Below are 10775 nucleotides of genomic sequence, written 5' to 3' on the forward strand. Positions count from 1 at the left end.
TTAGTGTCCTTATAAAAGAGGCTCCAGAGGGCTCCTTAGCCCCTTCCACCACGTGAAGACACAGAGAGAGGCACAAGCTATGAACCAGGAAGATGGCCCTCACTTGACCAAGCTGGCACCTCGATCTTGGACTTCCCAGCGTCCAGAAGTGTGAGAAATAAATTTCTGTTGTCTATGGTATCTTGCTACAGCAGCCCGAGCTAAGACATCTTCTGTTTAGTGGCTAAAAGGGTTCCAGACTCCTTCTCTTCCACCTCCTCCTCCTCTCCCTGCCTTTCTCTCTTCCTCCTCCTCTCTTCTCCCTCCTTTTCTCTGCACTCCCCCTCCTCCTCTGCTTCCTGAGGGTCACAGAGGTTGTGCCAGAGAACCTTTATACAGTGTGGCCTCTTCTTTTGGGCCTTTGTTTAATCTTCGAAGTTTTCTATGGCACATAAACCTCAATGTCTAAGACATAAAGGACTCCATCTAGACAGCCAGGAAAACTTGGTATTACTCCCTGCTCTACTACCAAGTTCCCTTGTCACCTGGGCAAGTCCTTTCTCCATTCTGGGCTTCACTCTCCTCATTTTAAAATAGAAGTAATGATAATATAAAGACCTCTAACATGTTTTTTACTGTGACTCAGGCACAACATGTTCTAAGAACACTACATGCTTTAATTTGCTTAATCCTTACAACAACCCTATTAAGGAGGTAGTCCTATACTAACTATTCTGGTTTTACAGATGAAGAACTTGAGACAGAGGTTTTTAAGTTGCCCAAGGTCATGCACTATAAAGTAAAAATGGGAGAACAATAGGCTTGAAAAAGGACCTAGAACTTGTGTTTAGTTACCGTCTCTCCTTTAAATAAGTCTCATGCAGAGTTTCAATGCAGTAAAGATGAAAGAGGGGGCGAGATGGGGCCTCATCTCTCACCCCTCGGCCTCCAGTGCACTACCCTGGAGGCTGTGCCTCCGATCTAGAACAGCGTGAAAGCCATGAAACTCTAGAGCGCTAGTCTCTAAGGGCCCCTCCCCTTGGAAATTTCTGAGTCAAGGCCAGGAGTCACTGGGGTTTAGTAGGCATGGCACCCTGCCGTCTGCCAGCTGACACTGGGATTAAGGGCTTGATCAGAACCTGTCTGCGTGTTCCCCTGCGCGGTGATTAACTGACCTAGAATCGCCTGTTTTCCAGGTGAGTAAAATCTCCCCACTAGGAGAGCTGGGGTCCGGGGGGCCTTTTGCTTGACCTCAGCTCCTTTCAGAAAGTATCTCTGCTTTAACTAATGGCGACACCCACCCCGTAGAACAGAGGAATGGAGGCGGCGACGTCCTGCGGTCAGTCCAGGCTGGCGGTGCGCTCCCGCCGCGGTCCCCCGCCCCCCAGCCTCCCCGGCGTCGGTTCAGCAGTTCGGATCCCCAGGCGACGGGGGCGGCGCTCAGACTCGGCCGGAGCAGGAGGCGGGGCGGCCGGGTGGCCCCGCCGCGCTGGCCCCTGGCGCCCTGCCGCTCATCTGGGCTCCTCTTGCGTCATTCAGATCCCGCCCCTTCCCTGCCTCCTGGCCGGGCAGCTGGGGTCTATTCGGCCCTTCTCTGCTGTGTGAACCCCCTGCCCCAGCTCCATACGAGCGACCTGAGACCTCGGTCTAGTCTTCGTAAACTTTTTTTTTTTTTTTTTTTTTTGAGTCTTCGTAAACTTCCTAGCCATAAAGCCAGCAGTGTGCCTGGTCTTCAGTCCCTACCGGTCCTCTCCTCCCGTGTGGACTGTGCCTCCATTCGAGCACCTGCCCCACATCTACATGGTGCAGCGATTGGCGATTGGCGTGTCTGACTCTGTCCACTCCCCACCCCTAGGCTGTCAGCTCCCCAAAGCTACACCAAAAAGTCACTCTTTGGCTGATGACTCCTGCAAGTACCCTGTGACCATTGCGGGAGACACCTGGGGCCCTTCTGCAGGTGAGTCAGTCTCATGGTGGCCTGGAGCAAAGCCTGGCTCCCAGTGCTCTGGGGAGCAATGGAAGACAGAGCTAAGGCAGCTGGAAGGAATTTCCCTTTGTCTGAAGTTGCCGGGCCTGCTTCTGCTTTATGTCAGCAAGGGGCTCAGTGCCTCAGAAACATCCTGCGAAACATTCTCATTTTCAAAGGAGATGGTGAGTTCCCTGCTCTCCAGTAAGATTTGTTTATTACTGCAGTGTCAATACATTTCCCCATTTACTACCCTACACCCCCTTTCTGGGACTCCTCCACTGGGGTGTGTAAATGGCTTGAAATGAAGGAAACTTTCTGTTTCTCTTTGATGTCTTCCTGAACTGGAGACACCTGTGCTGAGGGTTAGAGACTTGATTTCCAGATGGTTTCTAAAATATGTTTTAACCACTGGTTTATTGTTTGGCTTTGGCCACCATTCCCTCCCTGCTTTGAGTTTGTTTCCCTCATCTGCACAGTAAATCAGTGATGCAGAGTCAGTGATTCTTCAGAAGTAACTGGTAAGGGGTTTGCTTTAAGATCTTGTGAAGTGTTCTGCTTTAAAAAAAAAAAAAAAAGTTTGGAAAGCGCCAGCCTAGATGACCTCACACCTCTGTCTGCTTAAGTCTCTGACTGAAAGCTTTCCTTTAGGCTTCAACACCACAAGGCCCCTGAGTCTGAGATGCCTTCTCCTCTTAGTGGCCAGGCTGAGCCCAGCACCGGCGAATGAGAGGCATTGTAAAACAAAGGACCTGCTGCCCTGAGACAGCCCCAAGTAGAGACAGGAATGAAGTCATTCTGCAGAGCTTTTCTGCCTCCTGGAGCTGAAGGTCAGTCATTTCTATGCCCACCCCAACTCCCTCCCTGTCCAGGCCTCCTCTGTCTTCTCCTACAAGGTTATGACAACAAAACCCTCCCTCAACGGTGTTCTCATTTGACACAGCGGACCTCTGATGGAGGAGGGACAGGGCTTATGTTCTCCATATACAGATGAGAAAACAGGCTCAAAGAGGTGAAGGGGTTGAGCAAGGTGACAAAGCAGGTTTTTGGCTGAACATTGTAAGAATCCCGGCATCCTGAGAACTTAAGGTTAACTGGGACTCCTGCCAGCTGGAGAAATGGTTCGGAGAGGTGTGATATGGTGAGAAGGAAAAATATATTCAGAGTGAGCTAATCCACCCTCTGGAACCTGTTCTAACAGCCAAAACAGGCTATGGCATGAAAGGGTGGGGTGTGACTCCCCTGATACCCCAAGGGTCTTCTGAACACTTACTAGGGTTCCTGAGCCATGACTCTTTAGGAGACGGACAGAGGGTCCTGGTTGTATCAGGCCCTGATCCAGTGACTCCCCTACCCCCAACACACAGGCATCTAGAAGTGGGGGGTGTCCTGGGCCATGGCAAATCCCCCGATGCAGGAGTGCTTTGTGAGCAGAAGGGCTCTCCCTGCCAGCCAGCCCATAAGACTCTGAGAGTCTCCCCCAAGCACTGCTGGCAGCTTCTTAGCTTCCTCTGCTGTTTCCAAGATGGGCTCAGCACGTCCTCAAGGGACCCTGAGTGGAAATCAGTATTCTTGTCACATCTTCAGTGTCTGTAATCCCTCCTGCTTGGGGCAGCACTTGGGAGTTTACAAAGCACAGTCACACCAGAGGTCCATGAGGTAGGCAGTGTAGATAGCAGATAGCAGATTTATCTTCATTTTATAAACTGGACAAAACAGAGACTCAGAGAGGGGACTGACTTGTCCAAGGTCACATAGGGCATTGGAAGACCCAGAACTAGAAACTGGACCTGCTACCAAACACCTTGCTGTATCAGTTCCTGGCTTTGCCCGTGGGTTTCGTCCTCAGCTAAGGCCATAGCAGCCTCTCTGGCAAAGACAAGATGACCATCCTGAATTTTAGCACTTTCCCATGACAAGCTGCCCTCCTAAAATCAGAAAAGGGAGGGCCCTGTTAGGGGATCAAAATCAGGCAAACAACTTGAGAAAGAAACACTATCCATGACCTGTCCTAGCCCCAGCCAGCCCAGGGGAGTGGGAGTCAGGAGGCCTGGGCTTGGTGTCCAGGTCAACAGCTGATTCCCTGTGGGGACTTGGTAGGAGGACATTTCATTTTGAGTCTCACTTTCTTCCTCTGTAAAATGGGATGAAGGTCCAAGATCAGTATTCTTGAACAACTCATGTTAGAATCGCCTGGGAAAGTTTGTACAAAACCCAGATCTTGGGGCTCCACCCTAGGCCTCATGGGTCAGCTATGGGGTTGAAGAAATCTGTGGGAACTCACACTGTTAACCTGGTGATTCTGGTTGATTCTGAGGCCCACTGACCTCTGAGACCACAAGACTAGATAGTTCACAAGGGCCTTTCCTACTCTGACATCCTATTATTTGAGGCATCAGGAAGTGTGGTAAGTGCACTCTGACTCTCTGCTTATTTCCTCTGGTGTTGTTCTTTAGAGTGGACTCAGAGTCCTCAAAGTGGAAAATATCTTGAATAGATTACCAGAATGCAGGAAGGCCCAGAAGCGCGGGAGTTTGCATTCCCAAGAGGCCAGGAGCCAACTGTGGGTTCACTGGGCCTCCACCTATCAGAGTGTTTCCCAGGCCACCAGTCTGGGGTATGTTAGGTGACCCACCCCATATCCTAGGAATAGGATGATTCCTCTGATGTGGCCTCTACCCAGAGTTGTGGGAACCCTGACTCTAACCAAAGGCTGTCGCTGGCTCAGAATAGCCAACTTTCTTCCCTGTTCCTCAGGAGGCCTTAACTTCCAGGCTGCCAAAGCAGTCCTGCCCCCTCCTGGGGTGTCTGCGTGGCTGGCAGCCACATGCTTGGCTACACAGAGAAGCCACATGTCACTGGCCCCAGACTATACCAGTTATGGTTCTTGGCTGAAAACAACAGAAACTAATTCTGGCTGACTTAAGCAGAAAAGGAATTTATTCAGGGATATTGGGAAGCATGGAGACTCTCCAGGAAGGCTAGAGAATAAGCCCTGGAAAACAGGTAGAAGAAACAAAGCTGGCTGCCTCCCCGAAAGACTCATGCCATGGGGCTTCCCCAGAACTAAAGAGGGGATTTAGATGCTGTACATCCCACAAAATAATGAATTCTCTGCTCACCTGCGGATGCAGCAACCTGAAAGCCTCTACACCCAGCGAAATGTTGGTGATCTTTGCTGCGGCTGGTGCCAGTAATAGCATTTCCTAGACTTGTGGACAAGTTTCAAATCCTGTGTGCATCCCACCTGAGAAGGGTCCTACCAGGAATCACCTCCTTTGCTCCACTCTTGTTTATTCCTTATACTGCTACACTCATGTTTCACACACAGCTAGTGCAGCTGCTAGCTCTGGTCCCTGATTCCAGGCCAATCCTTGTCCCCTGCCCCCACTCATACGTAAATACCCTAACCGGTGTCTCCCTAGTCTGCTCCACTTCCCCAGAAGAAGGGCATTTGATCTCCAAAACCACCTACTAGGATTGCACCTTTTTCTCCAGTACTTTTTCTCCTTCATCCAGTCAATCAATAAATATTTACTGGCATCTTCTGTGTGCCAGTGACCATGCTGGGTGCTGAGAGACAGGATAACCCTATCCTCCTGGAGCTTAGAGTATAGTGTGGGACACAGGCATTAATCAGAGAACCATACGATATCTTATTACCATCTGTGATAAATACTACGAAGGAAAAGCTCACCAAACCCTTGAACGTTTTAGTAGGGTACCTGATCTGGTCTAGGGTGCTTCCCTGGAAAGGTGACGTTTGAGTTAAGATATGAAAGAAGGGCAAGAGTTAGCCAGAGGTAGGGGAAGGAAGGGAAGGAGGGAGAGAGGAAAGAAGGAAGGGCATTCTAGGCAGAGGGAACAGCGTGGGCAAGGATTCTGAGGCAGAATGAATCTCCCAGAAGTTAAAGAAAGCAGGGTGGCTGGAGCTCCTGCTGTGAGGCATGGGCTAGGCAAGAGTAGGTTTTGAGGGAGAGACCATGAATTCAACTTTGGATCGCTTTTCTGGCCACTTGATGTCTTACTTTGGGCTAAAACGTCCCACTAAATCAGTACACTTGCCCATGTGCCTCCTTTTTTATTATCTTGGGGCATTGACTACATCAAAATGAGAATTTAAAAAATTTTTCTTTGCTTTGGTAGATCATCCTGGACTTAAAATCTGAGTCAAGTCTCATCAGAGATGTTGCGAGCCTGCACCTCATCCCAAGGGATAATAATAATAACAGTAACAACTACAGGGTTGAGCACTTGACTCTGCTCAGACTATCTCACTTAATCTTCACAGTACCCTCCAGGAGAAGCACTTTTAATGTTCCCATTTTACAGGTGGAGAGACTGAGGCCCAGAGAGGTGGAACCGCCAGAGGCAAGGCCACTTGGCTAATGAGAAGTGGCTCTGAGATTCCATAGCTCTTGCTCTTAAACACCATGCTGACCTGGAGGATGTGCTGGAAAATTTTTAACCACTGTGTGAAAGTAAGAAGCACAACTGTTTTTTATGCTTTCTGCCGAGGGATTCCTAGGACCTATCAGCCTCTGCTTTCCTCTCCTGGTCCACGCTGGTCCTGCGAGCCTTTGAACTCAGACCATCTCTCCTTTCTTCTCTCCAGGCATTTTCCAGATGTCCCTCCTCTCCTCTAACGCAGAGACAACCTGTCTGTCAAAGCCTCTCAGATCCGGCCAAAATCATCTGAAAGAGTTTAGCAGGCAGGCAGGAAAGCCAGCCTGAAATTGAGTTAGCCAGGATTCTGCCCCAGGCCCTCACATCAACTGTGCAACAGAACCACTGCCTGGTGCAAAAAACACCCTTCTGGAGCTGGTCTTTTGTCACTGGCTTGTCCTCATTTGCAGCGGGAAGTAACGCTGTCATGAGATTCGGTCTCTTACAGTTCTGCCTTGGAAGCAAGGAGGGCACATTGACGCCCTCCCCAGCCCAGAGGCTGTCTCAAAGCCCCTGCAGCTGTGCTCCCAGCCAGGTGCTCTCATAGCCGCATGGTGAACTGTGCTCTGCGGTCTGACTGCCTAGATGCAGTCCTCCACCCTGTGCCTTCCAGGGTCTCCCCCTGGCCTCTGTGTAAAATGAGGCTAATAATTGTGAGGTTCAACTCCACAGAGCTGTCATGATAATACATGATTGAGCATGTGTAAAGCTTTTGGCACATAGTAAGTGTTATAAAGCGGGTTGCTGTCATCATCATCACCATCAGTACTTGGTTTCCTACCTTCACTTTTAAAAAATCAAAACCAAGTATCATACATCATATTATTTATTTAATACTTTATTTAAACAAACTTTAAATAAACTTGCTTTTAAAACATAGCCTCCTTCTAAGCAAGTTTCCTTGAAATCACAGTTTTGATGGCTTTAGTTGTATTTTTAAAGGCTCTGTGCAACAGTTGCATGCCTGTTGAAGTCAATATGTCTTACTTCAGGTGTTTAGTAGCACTGATTCAGCTTGTGCATAACCAAGGGTCCTCTGCCCTGGCTTTGAGGAACACCACTGCAGCAAGTGCTAGTACCTGTCTCAGTTTTACCATCTGTAAAATAGGTGCAGTGTGATGATGACACTGCTTCCTGGGACTGCTGTCCCATTCAGTGGTATGTTTGTTGTGACCATGCTTTGTAAAATGTAACGCACTAACCAAGTTGCCATCATGTAGTTCTCCTGTCCCCACCCCATTCCAGTTAGTGAGTCACCCCAGGTTTGCAAAAGGAGCTGCTGATGGTAAAGGTCCCCAACCCCCATGCCCCCTCTCCTTGGAATTTGTTGGAATATGCTGTCAATCGAGGTATATTTTTTTCTCACTTGGTTTTGCTCCTTGGGCTAGAACAGCCCCCTAGACCTATTTTAATCCTTAATCCCTCATTCAACATCCCTCCTTTGTATCTTGACTCCACTGAGGGTGTCAGGCCCCATTGCTACACTAAGGAGATGATAGCTCCAGTCCGTGCCCTTCCGGCTACTCTTGAGCCTGCCCCAGGGTTCAAGAAGCAGAATTTCCAGGAGTTTTATATCCACTGGCCATGGGCTCTCATCCTGCTTGCCTGTCCACTGAACTCACAAAACTGGAAACACCTTTTTTTGAACCTGACCAGCAGACTCTGCTGCTCCAATTCTGCCTGTTCCTACTATGTGATGACTCATTAGGCATTCCCTCTGACCAGAGCCTCTTCCCTCCCTCCATCTGGGCCAACAGGGGTAACTTCAGCTCCAAGTAGAGAAGACTGAGGCCTTGGGGCAGGGGGGTGGGGGTAGGGTTTTGCTGTGGGCAGAGGTGAGGTTGGGAGTAAATTCCAGGGCTAATGCCTGGGATGCTTTGCATTTCTCTGACCCTGCCCAGCCCAGCCAGTACCCAGGGCTTCACAAATGTCCATTTAGAAAGCTCCACCCTGCTTGTATGGGAGGTCTTAGTGATTAGCTGGCTCCCGTCAGACCCAGATAAAGCTAAGGAGGTTGGGAACCAAGTTTACTTCTTTTAAATTAATTTTTTTAATGGAGGTACTGGGGATTGAACCCAGGACCTTGTGCATGCTGAGCATATACTCTACTGCTGAGCTCTCTCCAGCACTAACTTAAAAAAAAAAAAAAAACAAAAAAAAAACTGATGATAGTACAATTCCTTTTATTTTATGAAAGAAAAGGAAAAAAATGCATATAAAACAAATTCAGAGCTTCTCCCTGAAGAGTGGTAGGGAAGAGCAGTTTTCAGTTTCTTACACAATTTTAGCCTCTCTGTGTGCCATGGAATCCAGAAGAATGTAGAGAACAGCCCCTCGAGTGTGAGTTGTAGCTTCCAAATCAATCGGGAGTGGCTCTTCTACTCCAGCTGGGGGAATACCTGGGCCCTCCTCAGCCCTGGGTCCTTTGGGCTAGGCCGGAGGGCCCCTCCCATTTACTTTTCTCTCCTTTCAGCACCCCCTCACCCCCAATCCTGCCTCTTTAGACTTTCTCAACCCGCAGCTCCTACTCCCAGGTCCTGCCTTGCATCCTCAGCCTCCAAGATGGGGCAGGCAGTTTGGGTTCCCCTCTGCCTGGGCTGGGACTTGGGTGGAGGCTGGTAGGAGAAACAGGACATTGGGTTCTGTAAGGTGAGCTGAGCTCACTCCTGACCAAGCTGATAGCTTGGTGTACCACCTGTGTATTGATGCTTAGGGACTTTCTGCTCTCCCTCCCCCTTGGATTGTTCTGACTTTGGTTTGTCAGGCCCCAGGAAAAGACAGGGGAGAGAGGTGAGAGTTTGTATGGGCTGAATGTTTGTCTTTCCTCATATTCATAGATTGAAATCCTAACCCCCACAGGTTATGTATTAGGGGGTAGAGCCTTTGGGACATGATTAGACCATGAGGTTGGTGCCCTTATGAATGGGATGAGTGCTTTTATAAGAGAAACCCCACACAGCTCTCTAGTCCCTCCTGCCATGTGTGGATCCCCAGACCATGCTGGCACCCTGATCTTGGACTTTCAACCTCCAGAACAGTGAGCAATAAATTTCTGCTGTTTATAAACTACCCTGTCTATGGTATTTTGTTATATCAGCCCAAATGGACTATGGGTGAGAGGGATATAAAACCCCATTCTGCTCTATACATATATTTAATTATTTGATCAAAACACAATTTCGTTTTTCCAGTGCACCCATTTCATGGTATCAGCAATACAATGGTGTTCTTAACAAATCTCTTAATATATGGTGTTCATAGATAGTTGTTCCAGCTTATGGAATTCTGGGAAAAGAGCTTCCAGAACTGGGATATGTTGGACTTCCCACAAAATTAAGCACGTTGAAGATGCGTGTGGACATGAACTCTCATTATAACAGTCTCATCTAATGGGATAGTTAGTAAGTGACATACGGACATTCACAATAGAGATAACAACAGTGAAATAATAGTTCTTATAATCAAACTACATCTGGGCCCTGTGTGGGATGGTGAGGATTCAAATATAAATAAGACATGGTCTTTGTCTTAAAGGGCTCTGAGTCTGGGTCATTTTGACTCAGAAGGGTTTGCAATGACCCTTCAAATTCACTCTTCTCTCTCCAGCAGCCCAGACTGAGAGCCATCAGCGGGCTGTCATGCCATCGGTGGATACAGATATAACTGAGAATTAGGCACCCTTGCCTCTTAGTCCTTCGTGATGTTGTGTGCTCAGATTTTGTGCACATGGTGCATGTCTGCATATCTTTTTACATTTTTATCCACACCAGTTTTGTTTTTTGCTTCTCAGTTAAATTCCCAAAGATGAGAAGAAAGTGTGCTTATTCATTTAAATTGCCCTATGCAGAGATCTGCTCAGACGAACACCTGGCTCATATTTTGATAATGATGATATTGATGTTGACAAAGCTTGGTAATTCAATAACTAGGTAATGTGTCCTATTTTTAAAAGAAAGCTTGGCTAGAGCCTAACTAAAATCACAGACAATTCAGAAGAGGTTTCTTTTAAGGAAATGGCAAGAGACAAGGCTTTACAGACCCGTCAGACAGAATAACGGTGGTCATCCTGGCATCTTGTCTGCCTTTGGCACTGTCCAGATCACCCCCAGAGTGATGCAATATCCTGTGGCCCGCATCCCATCTGCCTCTGTCTGTCATGGTCCAGGGCACATCAATCCCTAAATGCTACCCTTCCTGCTTCCCAGGCAGGCCTGGGCTTCCTCTATGAGTCACTCTCTCAGCAGCCGTGACCCATGCAGGACTCCAGAGTGTCTCAGCGCAACACTTCAGTATTAGCCTCCGTGTTCATCCAGCGATTTCAGGAAGAAACTGCCAGATATTGTTCTATGCCTAATCAAAAGCTGTTCTGCCAAACAGCAGGGCA

The 10775-nt window shown here is 48.4% G+C and overlaps 1 long non-coding RNA gene across 2 annotated transcripts; it reads left to right on the forward strand.

Moving 5' to 3' along the window:
- Positions 1-811: 811 nt before the first annotated feature.
- On the forward strand, positions 812-8545 carry LOC116153558 (uncharacterized). 2 transcript variants are annotated; one of them, XR_010383951.1, is made up of 5 exons: positions 812-1175; positions 1835-1936; positions 2597-2775; positions 6278-6426; positions 6561-8545. It is a non-coding gene; the product is annotated as an uncharacterized LOC116153558 (long non-coding RNA). The 2 variants fall into 2 exon arrangements; XR_010383959.1 differs by lacking the exon at positions 812-1175 and having other exon boundaries at positions 1705-1936.
- Positions 8546-10775: the final 2230 nt, after the last annotated feature.

The sequence above is a fragment of the Camelus dromedarius genome, chromosome 2 (assembly GCF_036321535.1).
Source record: "Camelus dromedarius isolate mCamDro1 chromosome 2, mCamDro1.pat, whole genome shotgun sequence".
NCBI classification, from domain to species: Eukaryota; Metazoa; Chordata; class Mammalia; order Artiodactyla; family Camelidae; genus Camelus; species Camelus dromedarius.